General features: G+C 41.4%; 1 protein-coding gene, 1 long non-coding RNA gene and 1 pseudogene across 3 annotated transcripts in view; 1 reads left to right on the plus strand and 2 right to left on the minus strand.

The window, feature by feature from the left end:
- LOC127489323 (uncharacterized) overlaps positions 1-16,926 on the minus strand; it is a 403,737-nt gene that overhangs the window by 258,808 nt on the left and 128,003 nt on the right. The gene's annotated exons all lie outside the window — the stretch shown is intronic.
- The window catches only part of LOC103346823 (zinc finger protein 568), a 61,633-nt gene that overhangs the window by 31,814 nt on the left and 12,893 nt on the right, over positions 1-16,926 (minus strand). The gene's annotated exons all lie outside the window — the stretch shown is intronic.
- Positions 1,022-11,551, plus strand: LOC127486662 (vacuolar protein sorting-associated protein VTA1 homolog; annotated as a pseudogene).

Raw genomic sequence — 16,926 nt, forward strand, 5'->3', positions numbered from 1 at the left:
GCAATGGGCAACAAATTAGAAAACCTAGAAGAAATCAAAACACATGCTACATAACAAAATTGAGTCGTGAAGACATATGGAAAACCTAAACAAACAAAAACCAAGACAGATACTGAATCAGTAACAAAAACTCTCCAAAGAAAAGCCCAAGACCAGATAGCTTCAGTGCTAAATTCTACCAGCCTTTCAAAACAGAACCAATTCCAATTCTTCTTAAGCTATTCAAAACAATTGAAAGAGAAGAGTATTCCCAAACTCCTTCTATTTGGCCAGTGTCACCTTATTTTCTAAACCAGAAAATGATACAATAGAGAAAGAGAATTAAAGAACAATATCTCTGAAGCACAGATGCAAAAAATTCTTAACAAAATACTACCTAATAAAAATCCAACAACAGATCATAAAGATAATTTACCTGGACCAAGTGGAATGTACCCCTGGTATGCAGGGATCATTCAACATATGCAAATCAATAAATGTGATATGTGACACTAGAAAACTAAAGAATAAAAACCACATGATGATCTCAATAGATGAAGAGAAAGTATTAGTAAAAAACAAGCTTTCATTATAAAAACCTTAAGCAAGTTGGGTATAGAAGGAACATTCCTTAACACATTCAAGGCAATATATGACAAATCTTCAACAACATCATATTGAATGGGAAATCTTGGAAGCATTTCCATTAAGATCTGAAACCACAGTTGCTCTCCATCACTACTAACAGTTTTAGTCATGGCAATAATTCAAGTAAAAGAAATTAAAAAAAAAATTAGAAAGGAGAAAGTCCAGTAATCTGTTTGCAGATGACATGATCCTATATATTGGGAAACCAAAAGACTCCACCAAGTGATTATTGAAACTCATAAGAGAGTTTGGTAAAGTTGTAAGATATAAAATCAACACACAAAAATCAATAACCATTACATACACAAATATGCCATTGCTGAAAAATAACTTATCAGATCAGTGCCATTCACAATAACCATAAACATTTTTAATTACCTTGTAATAAATTTAGTCAAGGGTGTGAAAGATCTTTACAAGAAAAATCACAAAACATTAAAGAAATACATGTTCATAAATTGGAAGAACTAATATCAAAATTCCCATACTACCAAAATAAATTGTTTTTAATTTTATTTTTACAATCATTTATTTATTTGAGTGGCAGTTATAGACAAAGAGAGGGAGAGACAGAAAGCGATGTCTTCTAACTGCTGGTTAATTCTCCAAATGGCTGTAATGGCTGTAATGGCTGGTGCTGGGCTGATCTGAACCCAGGAGCTAGAAGCTTCCTCCTCATCTTCTATGTGGATACAGGAGCCCAAGCACTTGGGCCATCTTCCTCTGCCTTGAGCAGAGAGCTGGATCAGAGGAGCAGCTGGGACCCAAACTGGCATCCATGAGATGCCAATGCCACAGAGGCTCAACTCACTATTCCACAGTGCCAGTCCCCCAAAAGCAATTTACAGATTCAATGTGATCTCAATCAAAATATCAACACCATTCTTCTCAGAGTTAGGAAAAAAATGATGTTAAAATTGGGATGAAATACCAAGGCAATCTTAATAAAAGCAAAGAGGGAGGCATCACACTTCCAGAATTCAAGATCTACTACAGGGCAGTTATAATAAAAATAGCTTGTTATTGGCATGCCAAAAGACATGTAGACCTATGAAACAGAATAGAACCTCTGAAAATTAATCTGCACATCTAAAACCAGTTAGTTTGTGACAAACAAATTTAAAGCAATCTCTGGAGAAAGGACAATCTTCAAAAATAGTGCTGGGAAAATTTGTTCTTCACACTGTAGTAGGAAACAAGATCCCCACATTGCAACTTGTACAAAAATTAACTGTAATTGGATCAATCATCTAAATCTAGGGGAAAATATCAGGGAAACTCTGCAAGACATTGTCATAATCAAAGACTTTTGGAAAAAGGCCCCATGAAGCACAGACAATAAAAGGAAAAATAGCCAAAGGAGATTATATCAAGCTAAGAAGCTTCTGAACTGCAACTAAGGAAGCAACTGACAGAATGCAAGAAAATCTTCACAAACTATTAGTAAAAATCTCCAAAATCTCTATGAGCTCAACAACAAAACAAAGAATCCAATTCAAGAAATGGGCAACAGGCATTTTTCCTGTTATATTAACAGGCAGTTTTAACAAGCATTTTTCCAAGGAAGAAATTCAAATGGCCAACAGACACATGAAAAATGTTCAGGATCACTAGCCATCAGGGAAATGCTAATAGAAACCACAGTGAGATTTCTCCTCACCCCAGTTAGTATGGCTATCATACAGAAACCAAAAATTGTTTTGGGACAGGCACTGTGGCTTAGTGGGTTAAGCCACTGCCTGCAGTACTGGCATCCCATATGAGTGCTGGTTTGAGTCCTGGCTGCTCCACTTTTGATCCAGTTTTCTGCTAATGAGCCTGAGAAAGCAGTGGATGGTGGCTCATGTGCTTGGATCCCTGTACCCATGTGGCAGACCTGGATGAAGTTCCTGGCTCCTGGCTTCAATCTAGCCCTGCCTTGGCCATTGTAGTCATTTGGGGAGTGAACCAGCAGAGATCTCTCTCTCTCTTTCTCTGTAAATCTGCAATTCAAATAAATAAATAAATCATTTTTTAAAAATCACCAAGTATTTTACTGAACAATTTTAAATGTTGTATGAGCAGACATCTACAACCATTGAATTATTTTTACAATAGTCAGTCTGGTTTAAACTGCTTTTCTGTGAATGTAAGAATATGTACTTGAAAAAAGTATAGGCTTGAGGAAGTGGTGATATGCTCGAGTGCTAGAGTGGAGATGGCCGAGCTTGCTCCACTGCCCCCACTCTCCCCACACATTAAGAACATTCAGCACCACCTGATGGTCAGGAGCATGACAAACAGGACTCTGTGGTGGCCAGTTACTGAATAGTTGCTCAAGAACTGATCTGAGAGGTGGTTGGCAGCCATTGTTCGATCATTATGTATCTCACCAAGGGGGTCATTTTATATGCCATGCAAACTAGAATGAAGATTCATAATAAAACTGAGTGTTGTAAATTTTTATCAAAATTAATGGGTCAGTTAGAAGCTCTTAAGAAACAATTGGGGGGCTGGTACTGTGGTGCAGCACATTAAAGCCCTGGCCTGCAGTGCTGGCATCTCATATGTGCTCCAGTTCAAGTCCCAGCTGCTCCACTTCTGGCCCAGCTCTCTGCTCTGCCCTAGAAAAGCAGTAGAAAGATGGCCCAGCTGGTGCTGCAGCTCACTAGGCTAATCCTTTGCCTGCAGTGCCAGCACCCAGCGTTCTAGTCCCAGTTGGGGCACTGGATTCTGTCTTGGTTGCTCTTCTTCCAGTCCAGCTCTCTGCTGTGGCCCAGGAGTGCAGTGGGGGACAACCCAAGTGCTTGGGCCCTGCACCCACAAGGGAGACCAGGAGAAGCACCTGGCTTTGGATCAGCGCAGAGTGCCGGCTGTAGTGTGCCGGCCACAGTGGCCATTGCGGGGTGAACCAATGGAAAAGGAAGACCTTTCTCTCTCTCTCTCTCACTGTCTACTCTGCCTGTCAAAAAAAAATAATAATGAAGATGGCCCAAGTTCTTGGGCCCCTGCACCCATGTGGGAGACCTGGAAGAATCTCCTGGCTCCTGGCTTCAGATCAGCACAGTTCCAGCCATTGCAGCCATTTGAGGAGTGAACTAGCAGATGGCAGAGGCTGACTCTCTCTCTGTCTTTCTGCCTTTCTGTGACTCTGCCTTTCAAGTAAATAAATAAATCTCAACAACTGTTAGACTGGACTCGGATGGGACTCAATTATCCCAATGAGAGACTTCAATAATACAAAAGCAAAGAGGTTTATTGTTCTAGCTCGAGCTAGGGTCCACTCCTCCAATCATCACAGCAGTCTTCTGATGAGAATCCATCCCATTTCTTTTGTGGGGTTTATATAGGGTTTTCAGAGACATTCTATACATTATAGCACCATTCAGCAAATCATCTCATTCTGTGGGAAATTTAAAGAACATCTCTTAAAATTGCTTAGTAAATCCAGTGGTGGGAATAGACTAGTAAAGGTGGTTGGATGGCTCTGGGTTGATGCTTTTTAAAATGATTGGCTAAAGTATAGGGTATGAGCCGCTAGGGTGTATGTTCCAAACTGCAGGGTTTTGGGATGCTATCAATCACCTTAACCGCCTGAAAAGATACCTGGAACTTTAGATATTTCCCTGCTATCTGCTGATTGGCTGTTGCTAGGAGAGTTTATCACAAGGGGAGTTTATTTTTCTTCCTCCAGAGCTTTTGGCTTAGGGTTCAGGGCCCGGTCATGCCCAAGTTACAAGATGGAGGCCTGCTGCTCCTCCACACGTGGAGGAGCCGCACCGGACCGGACGCTTGATGTTCCCCTTTTTTACAAGTCCTTTCTATAGTAAAGTAAGAATAAGTAAACAGCGAACTCCCAAAGCAAGAATGAGTAGAGAGAAATGAGAAAGAACGAAGCAACGAACTTCCCCGCGAACTCTCCAACGCACTCTCCAACCAACCCCCACCACCATGTCGTCTCTCTCCTCCTATATAGTCCTCTCCACCAATCCATGCTCTGCTACCCACACTCTGAGGGCGCTGCTCTCCTCCAATCAGGAGCAGCTCCTGCAGCTTGTCAAGTTGGTGAGAGGCAGCTGGGTAGAAGCTGTTTGCTCCTCTCCCAGTGCCATATTGTGGGAGAGCAGATGTATAGAATAAGTCTTAATTCCAGTAACAGTATAGTCCGAGTTGCTCCCCACAGATCCCCCTTTCTTTTTATTTTTTTGGCGTTGATACGCGCCTGTGTAAAGTTCAGCGTGATCTTCATGCTATTGACTGTCTTGTTTGTCATGCTACTTCAGAGTTCGTTGAAAAATGTCCCATATTCCAAAGATCCCAGGGATTGGTTATTCATTGTTTTCTTCCTCAAATAGAATTTTTTTCTTCTAGCTCTTCTGCTGGTAGGTTTACCAACCGAATTCTTCTCTCAGGGGTCCATATTGGTTGTGCCGCACCCTGCAGAAAAAAACAAACGGCGCCTCGTACTCTTCTGAGTAAGGGAAACGGGCCTTTCCATTGGTTGTCCTGTAAATCCTTCCACATTACCCACTGTATTGATTTCTTATCAGCTGATTGAGCATGCATTTCTGCAGGTGTTTTACCGTTCTTTTTCTTGTTCAGAAAATTAATTGTATAAAGAGCTAAGGCCAAGGCATCCTTATTGGATACGGCCATTTCCCCTATTCCCCCTTTTTGTTTAATTATTAAATTTTTAAAATATAAGTGAGTGCGTTCTACCACAGCTTGCCCTTGTGGATTGTATGGAATACTGGTAATATGGGAGATTCCGAATTCTTTCAAAAATGCAGCAAAACGAGCTGATGTATACGCTGGGCCGTTATCCGTTTTGATCACATGAGGAACTCCCCAGGCTGCAAAAGCCTGCAAGCAGTGTTGGATTACTTGTTGTACTCCTTCTTTATTCATGGCTGTGGCCATAACTACACCTGAATATGTATCTACAGTGACATGAACACAGCTTTGTCGCCCAAAAGAGGGGATATGTGTAACGTCCATCTGCCAGATATGTCCTGGTTTAAGGCCACGGGGATTGGCTCCCGTAGGAATCTTTGGAACTATGGCAACAACGCACTTTTCACAGGATCTAATAATACCTTCTGCTTGCTTGCAGGGAATATTAAATTTAAAACTTAAAGTGTGGGTGTTAACATGCCATTTAGAGTGATATTCTTTAGCTTGTTCCAAAGCGGTGCATGCAAGCAAGAATCTTGAATAATGATCGGCCATCATGTTTCCTCGAGTAAGTGGGCCAGGTAAATTAGAATGAGCTCTTATGTGGCCTATGTAAATAGCATGCTCTCTTTGATTTAATAACCCCTGAATGTCACTTAAATAAGAATAGACTGAGGAGGATTTAAGAATAAGGCACTGTGTAGCAAGCATCTGAACTGCATTCACCACATATGCACTATCAGACAAAATATTCATGGGTGCGCTCTCTCTGCGTAATACTGTTGCGGTAATAGCTAATTCTGCATGTTGTGGAGAAGGGGATGCTGTTAAAACAAAATATCATTGATTGTTAAATATAGCTGCTCCTGTTCCGCCTTTAGCTCCATCCGTAAATACGGTAACTGCCCCTTGAATTGGATCCCTTTGCACCTTCTGCACCCGTTTTATTGAAACCTGTGTGCAGAAGTTAACAAATGGATGGCGAGGGTAGTGATTGTCAATCTCTATTTGTAGAATGAGAACTATGTATGCCCATTGCCAGCATTCCCTTGTAAAGGCTTCTACTGCCTCTTGAGCAAAGGGAACTACACATCGCTTTGGAGTCTTCCCCGCCACTTCTGTCGCCTTTTTTTATTGCTGTTAATATCAAATCAGCCACCGCAATGCCTTGGGTGTATAGTACACGTGGTGCATGTGAATGTGGGTATACAAACAACAAGGGTCCTCCTTGCCAAATGACTGCGAAGGGATACAGCTGTTCCATAAAAATTAATATTTCTAGGGCTTGTTGTGGATCACATCTTTCCATCTGCATTGCTTTAATTTGTTTTTCGATTTTCTGTAATGCCAAGTGGGCTTCTTTTGTCAATCTACGAGGGGAATCAAGCTGGGCATCTCCTTCTAAAATATTGAATAATGGCATCATATCTTCGGTGGTTAATTTACAATAGGGCCTCAACCAATTTAAATTGCCACATAATTTTTGGAAGTCATTAAGGGTCTGCAACCCATCTATTGCAATTTCAAATTCTAATGGGGTCACCTTTTCAGAAGTTACTTTAAGCCCTAAGTACTGTACTACTTCCCCTTTTTGTATCTTCTCTGGCGCTACTTGTAACCCAACTTTTTCCAAATATAATAGCAACAGCTTATATGCTTCCATAAGGTGACTTTCACTTTCAGCCGTTATTAACAAGTCATCCATGTAGTGTAAAATTTGTACTTTTGGGCACTGTTGTCGAACCGGCTCTACTGCCTGGTCAACATATAGCTGGCATATGGCAGGACTGTTAGTCATTCCTTGGGGAAGCACTTTCCATTCATATCTTTTGTCGGGACCTTGATGATTAATGGAAGGTACGGTGAAAGCAAACCTCTGAATGTCTTGTTCATGTAGAGGTATGCTAAAAAAGCAGTCCTTCAGATCGAGTACTATTAATGGCCAATGCTTTGGGATCATAGTAGGAACCGGGAGTCCGGGTTGTAATGCCCCCATGGGTTGCATCTGCTGATTAACAGCCCGTAAATCATGCAACAGCCGGTATTTCCGCGATTTTTTCTTTATCACGAATATTGTCGTATTCCATGGGGAGGTTGATGGTTGCAAATGGCCTGCCTCTAATTGTTGTAACACTATATCATTTACCGCAGCCAACTTTTCCTGGGTAAGGGGCCACTGTGGTATCCACTTTGGCTTGTTGTCCAGCCATGACAATGGCAGTGGCTGCATCTCAGTGGCCCCCATGAAAAACCCGTGTCCTGTCTTTTAAAATCGCCTTTGGGCTGGGCTAGGTCCCTTCTGCCTTCTCTGGAGCCTAATCCTCTCTCCTGATATCCCTTTTTATACATAATACTCCGTCCTGTAGAACTCTCCAATTGGTCTTCATTGGTTAATGTCAGTCCCAATTGTTCTAAAATGTCTCTTCCCCATAATGTGATGGGGAGTGCACTAACATAAGGTTGCACATTTCCCTTGTTCCCTTCTTGATCCTGCCAATGAAGCACCTGAGCACTTCTTGATGGTGTCATGGCCGCACCTAGGCCTACTAAAGTATTATCTCCTGGCTGAAGGGGCCATGACTTCGGCCAATCATTTTCCGAAATTATACTTACATCTGCACCCGTATCTAGCTGGCCCTGAATCGACTTTCCTCTAATGGTTAAGGTCCACAGAGGTCGATCTGCTAAAGACAGGGACAAGGCTGCAAATTTCTCCCCTTGGGGTCCATGAACATCCTGCGCTCCAGTCATAATCAGCATTTGAGCCACAGGTTCTTCTGGATTGATTTGTATAATACCCTTTGTAGATTGTATTAGCACCTTTAACTTATCAAAGGGTAATTGGATGACTCCGGTAATGACCATTAGGCCTCTTAAAGCATTTGTTTCTTTTCCTATGATTATTCCAAGTCCCTTATGCTCAGCTGAAATTGTTTCTGCCCTCACCTCTATGGCTTGTGGCCCCATTTGAGGTGTTAGTAACGAATACCCGGTGGCTCGTAACTCTGCGCAGTAAATATTTGGTTTTTGTATTGTTGGGACCGTGGCACCCACCGATTGTTTTGGGCCCGGGGTGCAGGGGCCCACATTCCAGTTTTTTGTTGTTGTCCATATACACCTGATCTTTTTATGGGGCCCGGCTCATTTGGCATCCTCAGGGGATTGCCTGTGCTATACATTTTAGAGTAACATTCACTGACCCAATGATTCCCTCTTCTACAGCGTGGGCAAAGGCCTGGTCTTCTCGAGTTCTCTATGCCCTGCTGATCTCGGGCTGGAAATTTCACCCTACATTCCCTCATTAGATGCCCTTCTCGACCACATCTAAAGCATTTTCGTCCCCTCATGTTCTGTCTAAATTGTCGGGTCACTGCTACTGCAGCATGTGATCCAGAAGCTACATCATCCATGACATCCCTACAGATTTTCAAAAAGGTAGGGATGTCTTTATGCTGCCATGGTCTAAGAGCTTCACGACATGTTTTATTGGCCTATTCATACACCAATTTTCTGACTAAGGGCATTGCTTCTTCCACAGTTTCAAAAATATTTCCTGCTGCTTCCATTAATCTATTCACGAAGTCAGCGTAAGGTTCAGTAGAGCCCTGCACTATCTTAGTCAAGCTGTGTCTTATCTCTCCTTTTCTGGGTACCACCTTCCAGGCTCTTCTTGCTATCTCTCTCACTTGTAAGAGGACAGCTGTTGATAATCGGGCCTGCTTATCGGGATTGGCAAATCGCCCTTCTCCATTTAACATTTCCTCATCCCATGTTTGATTCCCTGCTCGATAGTTCTGCTTTGAATATTCTCGCGCGAATTCTCTATAAGCAGCTAACCATAAGAGGAAGTCACCCCTGCCCAACACCGCCTTTACTAAATTTCTCCAATCCTCGGGTATTAGGCCTTGCTGTCCAATGTTATCAAGGATTGCCTGAGTGAAACTTGCATGGGGGCCATACAATTGCACTGATTGTTGCAATTCTTTAAGTAATTTATGGTCAAGAGGCGTCCAACCCCTGTTTCCCTGTTGATCCTGAATTACAGGAAACACCTGACCTGGTTCCTGGTACTGCTCCCAAGCAGGTTTCCTATAAACAGCTCCCCTTTGCTTGCTTTCGGTTCTTGGCCTTTCTATCTCCTCCTGCATACCTACTCCCTCCATCACTCCTTCTTCCTCCTCCCACTCTTCTTCAATCTCATGTGGAAAAAAAGGGGCTTTTCTTTACAGGAGGAAACTTTGGTAGTACCAATGGGCGATACCAGGGTGGTGATTCATCCTTTATGGTTGAATTTGCCAGCCTTGTAGGGCCAGGATATATTCTTGGCATCTCTCTCGGGGGCGAGGTTCCCTTTTCAGCTTCCTTCTCCCCCCCACGTAAGCTTCCTGGCTCTCTAAATCCTTCTTTGATTTTTTTTTCACCTGTCCGTTACAATAGCTGCTCGCCTGGCTGCCCTGCCATAATTCTTCCTGCAATTCACTCCCCTCATTAAACAACAACTCGATCCCTTCTGTGGGGTCCTGGAGCGCCTGATCAATGAGTTGCCACAGCTTCAGCACTTCTATCGATTCCCCAGCCTCGCGTAATTGCCGTCCCACCTGCCTCCACTACTGTAGAAACCAGGGGGACGTCTCTATGACTGCTCTTATGAATGCATGAATTTTCCTCCCCCCTCGTTTCCCTCGCTTAGAAGAAAAGCTGTGAGGAGGTGGGGAGTAGGAAGAGAGAGAGAGAGAGAAACCACATTCAGCCCATATTGGATGATCTTTAGGGAGAAATAGAGGATGGTGCCTAGCAGGAAGAAGACGTAGCCAGTGGGCAAAGAGTAGCCAAAGAACTCCATTGTCTGTACCGTCCGTGACATGTTGGAGCGGTGGGCGTAATGGAAGACTGAGTCCCCCAGGCGTTCCCAGTAAATACCTCTTTCCTGGCTTCTATTTTTCTTCCCCTGTGGCTTTTTTCCTAGGTTCTAACTAGCTTTTCACCAGCACTCTTTTAGTCCGGCTTTCCCCTAGGTTCTTTGCTAGTCTCTCTCTCCGGTATTTTCCTGCTTCTTCCTGCTTCTTCCCTCCTAGGTTTCCTAATCCGAGTCATGGCACCATTTGCTGCTCCTCCGCACGTGGAGGAGCCGCACCGGACCGGACGCTTGATGTTCCCCTTTTTTACAAGTCCTTTCTATAGTAAAGTAAGAATAAGTAAACAGCGAACTCCCAAAGCAAGAATGAGTAGAGAGAAATGAGAAAGAACGAAGCAACGAACTTCCCCGCGAACTCTCCAACGCACTCTCCAACCAACCCACACCACCATGCCGTCTCTCTCCTCCTATATAGTCCTCTCCACCAATCCGTGCTCTGCTACCCACACGCTGAGCGCGCTGCTCTCCTCCAATCAGGAGCAGCTCCTGCAGCTTGTCAAGTTGGTGAGAGGCAGCTGGGTAGAAGCTGTTTGCTCCTCTCCCAGTGCCATATTGTGGGAGAGCAGATGTATAGAATAAGTCTTAATTCCAGTAACAGTATAGTCCGAGTTGCTCCCCACAGAGGCCTAGTCTAAAATAGCTGCACATTGATCCAGGCTCAGGTTCTTCACAACAACAACAAGAAACAGTTGAGTGATAATGAAGCTATTACCCAAGGAGCAGTTGGTTCTGCCCATTTGGGGATTTATTCTTGGAAAATGTTTATATATGCAGACAAGGAACATATACTGCAAGTCTTTTAATAGATGTCATAACCGTGTTTGACATAACACTGATGAAAATGTGAAACATAGAAAGTATGCAAGGTGGAAGGCAACATATATCCATAATTGCTTAAAGAATGAGGAGACTCCTCAAGCAGGCCGTATTGCAATTGAGGAAGATACTGATGGTGAAGAAAATGAAGATGCTGTAGTAGCATCTCTGCCCATTCCACACACCTCAGCCATCATCATCTTCAGCAGTTGACCCAGGCAGCATGCCATCAGACAGCTATAGTTGAATACAGATTCCTCTGGGTGCACATGCCCCAGCCAACACACCAGCAAAAGTGCCTCATAGCATGGGTGTAACAAGGAATACCATCCAACCTACTCTATAGACTATGCCAGCCATTGATCCTGCACTTTCCAGTACGGTTTCCCAAGGTGATACCCACCTCACCCCTGAGGAGTTTGTGAGAGCTCAGAGATACTGCAAATATGCTGGCAGTGCTTTGCAATATGAAGATGTAAGCACTGCCATTCAGAATCTACAGAAAGACCTCAAGTTACTGATGACTGACAGAGAATGAAGACTTTGTACAACAGATCCACGAATCTTTGGCATAAAGAACTTACTCCATTACCCTATCTTCAGCCTATCAAGAGGACAGTTTTAAGAAAGACTTCAGTTGAATTGAATATGATGATAAAATCTGTGAATATCAGATTCCTTTTGAAGCATTCAACAGTAGCCTCAACCAGTTTTTATTGTCCATTTAATGGCTCCAATAATTTATGGGCACATAGGGCTGATGTTGGCAAGATCCTAAAAACACCCTTTGAACCCTGTTTCAGCAGTGAAAACACAGAAAATATATATTGGAAATAAGCTTTATTAATTTAAATACATGAAGAGAATTTTTTAAAAGCCATAATATTTGGACAAACAGACCATATTACTTTGCAGTAAAATTGTAAATCTAATAAAAGATTCCAGAATAGTCTAGATTAGAGATTACCTTTTTGTTTTCCTTAAGATTTATAAAACAAATACAAATGTCCTAAAGTGTTAGATTAACCTGAAAAAATTATGTTCAAAACACAATTTTTATTCATTAGAGTTTATAGTTGGCAGAAGGAAAAGTCATTCAGTAAAGAGGTAGAAGTGCTTTCAGACTTAATATTAAGAATGTTGGTTTCCCAAATGCTTTCTCTTATCCGTCAAGCTTAAGGTGAATTGGTATTTGCTGCATCAGCAGTCTGACTGCATGTCTTAGAGAATGAAAAATAGAGGTCTGTAGAGATGCCTGAAGAGTTGGTGCTTTTAAGTTAAGATTCTTCTCAGCTGCTGAGGAGTATGTTCCATCGAGTGCATAACTATGAATGATTCAGAAGATTTATAAGACTTAAGATACTCAGTTGTTAAATTTATGAATTTTGTGGGAAATTATGGACTTACGGTGTCACCTGAATTTGCTGTGTTAAAAAAATAAATACAAAGATTCTTTTTAAATAAAACTTAAAAAAAGTATAGGCTTGTATGGAACAAGATGTTTCTAAACTTCATAACATGCTGTTATTTTAATACAAAACATACATAAGCAAATGTTTTAAACATAAATAATTGATTATAAAAGCTTGTGTTTCTAATCAAATACACTTGTGAAAAGAAATTACAATTTACCCCCAAAATAATCTAGAATTTCCTAACAGTATCTAACTTAATAATGAAGTAAAAACATCCTAAAACATCTTTTGTTTGTGTGAATTTAAGTACAGTACTTTAAATTAGCATTTTCCATCCCAAAGGTTATTAAAAGTTTTGAAAGGGAGATAAACTCCATGAGGTTGGTAGATTTTCTGTTCTAAATTCTTCATGTAGGTGGGGCTGGTGCTGCTGGGCAGCAGGTAAATCCTCTGCCTGTGGTGCCAGCATCCAGTATGAGTACCAGTTCTAGTCCCGGCTGCCCCTCTTCCAGTCCAGCTCTCTGCTATGGCCTGGGAAAGCAGTGGAAGATGGCCCAAGTGCTTGGGCCCCTGCACCCGCATGGGAGACCAGGAAGAAGCAGCTGGCTCCTGGCTTTAGATCCGTGCAGCTCTGGCCATTGCAGCCATCTGGGGAGTTAATCAACAGAAGGAAGACCTTTCTCTCTGTCTGTAATTTTACCTCTCAACTAAATAAAATCTTAAAAAATATATTCTTTATATACTCATATTAATTACAACCTCCTATTTTAGAAAAATGAGGGTTAATGGTTTATGACTTCTGCTAGTCTGTGATTGTTACAAAGTAAAACTTCTAGTTTTATCTAGAAGATAATTCCTTATCTGCAATCACCGTATTGTAACAAAAATTGTGGTACTAAGTTAATAGTCTTTAAGTAAATTAGGAGAATATTTAGCAACTTAAAAACACCTGGCTAGAAAATTTCTTCACAAGATTCCTCGTGGGGTAAACACATGCTGAATTTCTGGTTTTTTATTTACGTGTCTCATTGTCACAGGCTGAACAGCAACAGAACACAGTATGAGAATGATGAGCACTCCTCTAATGCTAGAGACATATGTGCCCTGTCAGGACTTCATTGGCCTGACTCATCAAAAGACTCAGGAATAAATGTTTCTGTTTTCAAGAGAATTGTGGGGCTGGTGCCATGGTGCAGTAGGTTAATCCTCCACCTGCAGCACCGGCATCCCATATAGGCCCCAGTTCCAGTCCCAGCCACACCTCTTTCAATCCAGCTCTCTGCTATGGCCTGGAAAAGCAGTATAAGATGGCCCAAGTGCTTGGGCCCCTGCACCCATGGGAGACTGGAAAAAAGCACCTGGCTCCTGGCTTTGGATTGAGCAGCTCTGGCTGTTGCAGCCATTTGGGGAGTGAACCAATGGATGGAAAACCTTTCTCTCTGTCCTACCTCTCACTGTCTATAACTCTACCTCTCAAATCAATAAATAAAGTCTTTCAAAAAATCTTTTAAAGTGAATTGCAACCACTATTGCATGTTTTCTTTCACAACTTCAAGTGGACATAGCTCATAAAATAAAATGAATCATGGTTTCATAAACATTAAAGCTTATCATAGACAATTGGTACCAATGAATAGCTTCTTTTACAGTCTCTCTATATAAATAATTAATAAGCCAATTGTTTTCTTCCTACTCTGCAAAGCTAGTCAATGCAATTGATTTCAAATTTAGAATTTTCAAATCACCCAGAAATGCACAATGTTAATGCTTTTGGAGCTTTATAAGAGCACAAAATATCAATTTTTAATTCTTGTACTTTTTAACATTAGAGAGTTCTGAGACATTAAATAGTACTTTTTCTTTCTAATCCATGTAAGACTAACAATGTGCAGAAAAAAATATGAGGATTTTTGTTATGCAGATAAATAATTGTGCTTTGCCTAGAATCATGCTTCAACTTTGGTTATTTTTCCTCTTCACTGAATCCAGGAAGACAAGAGTCCTGTGAAACTAATAAAATGCCCCTGGTGTTCTTAAATGATTACTTTTTGGACAGGAACTTCCAAGAAACAACACCACAGTAGTAGTGAACATTTTCTGTGGTTGGAATCTTCTCTTTGCTTTCAGGAGACCAAGAGAAGCCACCTGGAGATCTCAGAGAAGGCCACGTGGGAATGGAGGGGCATGCACCTCCTCTGGAAGCAGTTGTGTCTGTGAAATTTTTTGCTCATTGCAAATTTGACAGGTCTCTATCCATTGATAATGAAGAGACTCATCATAAAAATTAGTAATACAGAAAAAAATCATTGAAATTTCATTTTTTTCTGCCACAGGCAAGTGGAACAATATCTCTGACAGTAAAACAAACAGACTGTAAAGAGTCTATCCAATGTCTCTGGCTCTCCTCACATTCTGAGGACAGATCTCAGAGAACTTCTAGCTGCCTCTTCCAGAAAGGTAAATCAGTAAATAAATTATTAATAAAAAGAAAAGGAGGTAACTTTTTTTCTGTATTTCTGGATAGGATTCCTGTCTTCGAATCAATATGTCATGATTTTTATTCATTTTTCCTTCTTTGGAATTGGGGTAGGAGTAGGCAAAAACATGCATGAAAGAAGGGGGAAAAAGCTTAAAGTACTAGATTGTAAAGTAGGAACAAATAGACAGGAAGGCTGGAGGTGAAGGGGTAAAGACTAGGTTAGGGAAAAAAGCCAGCTTATTAAATCCTTAAAAAGAGAAAGGAAGAAAGGAGGAGGAAATAGAGAAGTATGGTTATGTTCTTATGGAATTACATTCTTATGCAATCTGATCTCTTTGTATTAATAAAAATAGAAATTTTTAACAATTGAAAATTTATTCCTTTAGTGAATCACTACTGCCTCATTCCAACACTCTATAAAAACAGAATCCAAAGGCAGGCATAGGTTGCAGGGTGGGGCACAGTGCAAGTGGCAGTGACAGACTTATTTCTCTAATATCAAATTCTACACCACAACTTCTAATCCAGCAAAGTTCTACACATCACCCAGAATCAATTGCATAAAATAAACCACTTAGGGCAAAAGCTCAGAGAAAATCAATGTCCCCATTATTCTTTGCCTGTGAAGCACTCATATAAATTAGCATGCTGCTAAAGAAAATGAGATTGTGGCCAAGCTATGTATAAAGAACATAGGATGCAAAGTCAGGAGGCAGTTTGGTGTTTTATGAGCACCCAAAGTGAACTGCAGATGAAGAAGGGGATGCATTACAGAATGGGAGCTGAGTAGGCAGCACAGCCAGCAGTGATCACCAAGCCATTAACCTAAGATTGATGAGTATTTGTGAAGTGTACAAGTGAGTTCTACCTATAACAACAGTAATTACTTTTTCTTTAGGACACAAGGCAAAACACATTTTTTTCCCAATTTTTATCTGTTTTTCATTTTATTTGAAAGGCAGGGGGAGATGGAGAGCGAGAGACATTTCTTCCACTTTCTGGTACATCCCCAAATGCTCACAACAGCAGGCAATGTTCAGCCTGAAGCCAGGATCCTGGAACTCCATGCAGGCCTGGGAGAGTTCAGTTAATTCTGAGGATACACAGTCTTCAGTGACACCTGTCTTTATAAAGACACATCTCAATACAAAATAAAACTCTCTACTCAGGACTTTAGAGATCCAAGAGAAAACTTTCAAATATTTTGCAGGTGAATGCAAAACAGAAATCTGGAGACTTCTGTGAGCCAACAAGTTCCCTGCCTACCTGAGAATCAGCCTGGTCACCAGGGAGATCAAGGGAAGAGGACCAAGCAAAGCCATTTGGGACCTGTGCCCAGAGTCTTATCTCTTGAGTGAGCCTAAAGGCAGCCCAGTCATTGGGCACTGGCAGTTTTGGACCACCTTAATCCTGAAGTGGCTACACAAACTAGTCAACTCCAATTTGGGCTGAGTTATCAGACTGGAAGTCTGGTCAAAGACTGCCACCCATTAAGGAATCTGGACACAGGAATGGCCAAAAAAGTACCATTAGGAGGTGCTCACAATAGGAGTCAGAGAACTAAGTGGGTAATAAATGCACAGATCCTAGACCAAGGCAACAGGCAATGAAAACCTTCTCTTTTGTTGCAAAATTTTCTTATTTTATCTTAAAGGCCTTGAGAAACAGATCTGTAGACATCTCATATGTAAGACAAACATGGATCATTCATAATTGGCCTATAAATATTAGCATTCTTGCCCTGAACAATCAGCCTCAGGAGCTAGCTCAGGGAGGGGCAAGTAAAGGGAATTACTTCAATCTCATTTCTAGGGAAATATACATCCTCCATGAACTGCTTCTTACAAAACATTTCTCCAATTTTCCAGGAGAAATACATCAACTCTGAAGAGGCTACTTTTTTTTTTTTCCATAGAGCCCAACACCTGTCTTGGGAATCACCTGTGATCCAGGTAGATGGATAAGAAAGACAACTGGAATCATCAACTATGAGACAAGATACTTTACCCAAATCACTATAT

This window comes from Oryctolagus cuniculus, chromosome 12, assembly GCF_964237555.1.
Source record: "Oryctolagus cuniculus chromosome 12, mOryCun1.1, whole genome shotgun sequence".
Lineage (NCBI taxonomy): Eukaryota > Metazoa > Chordata > Mammalia > Lagomorpha > Leporidae > Oryctolagus > Oryctolagus cuniculus.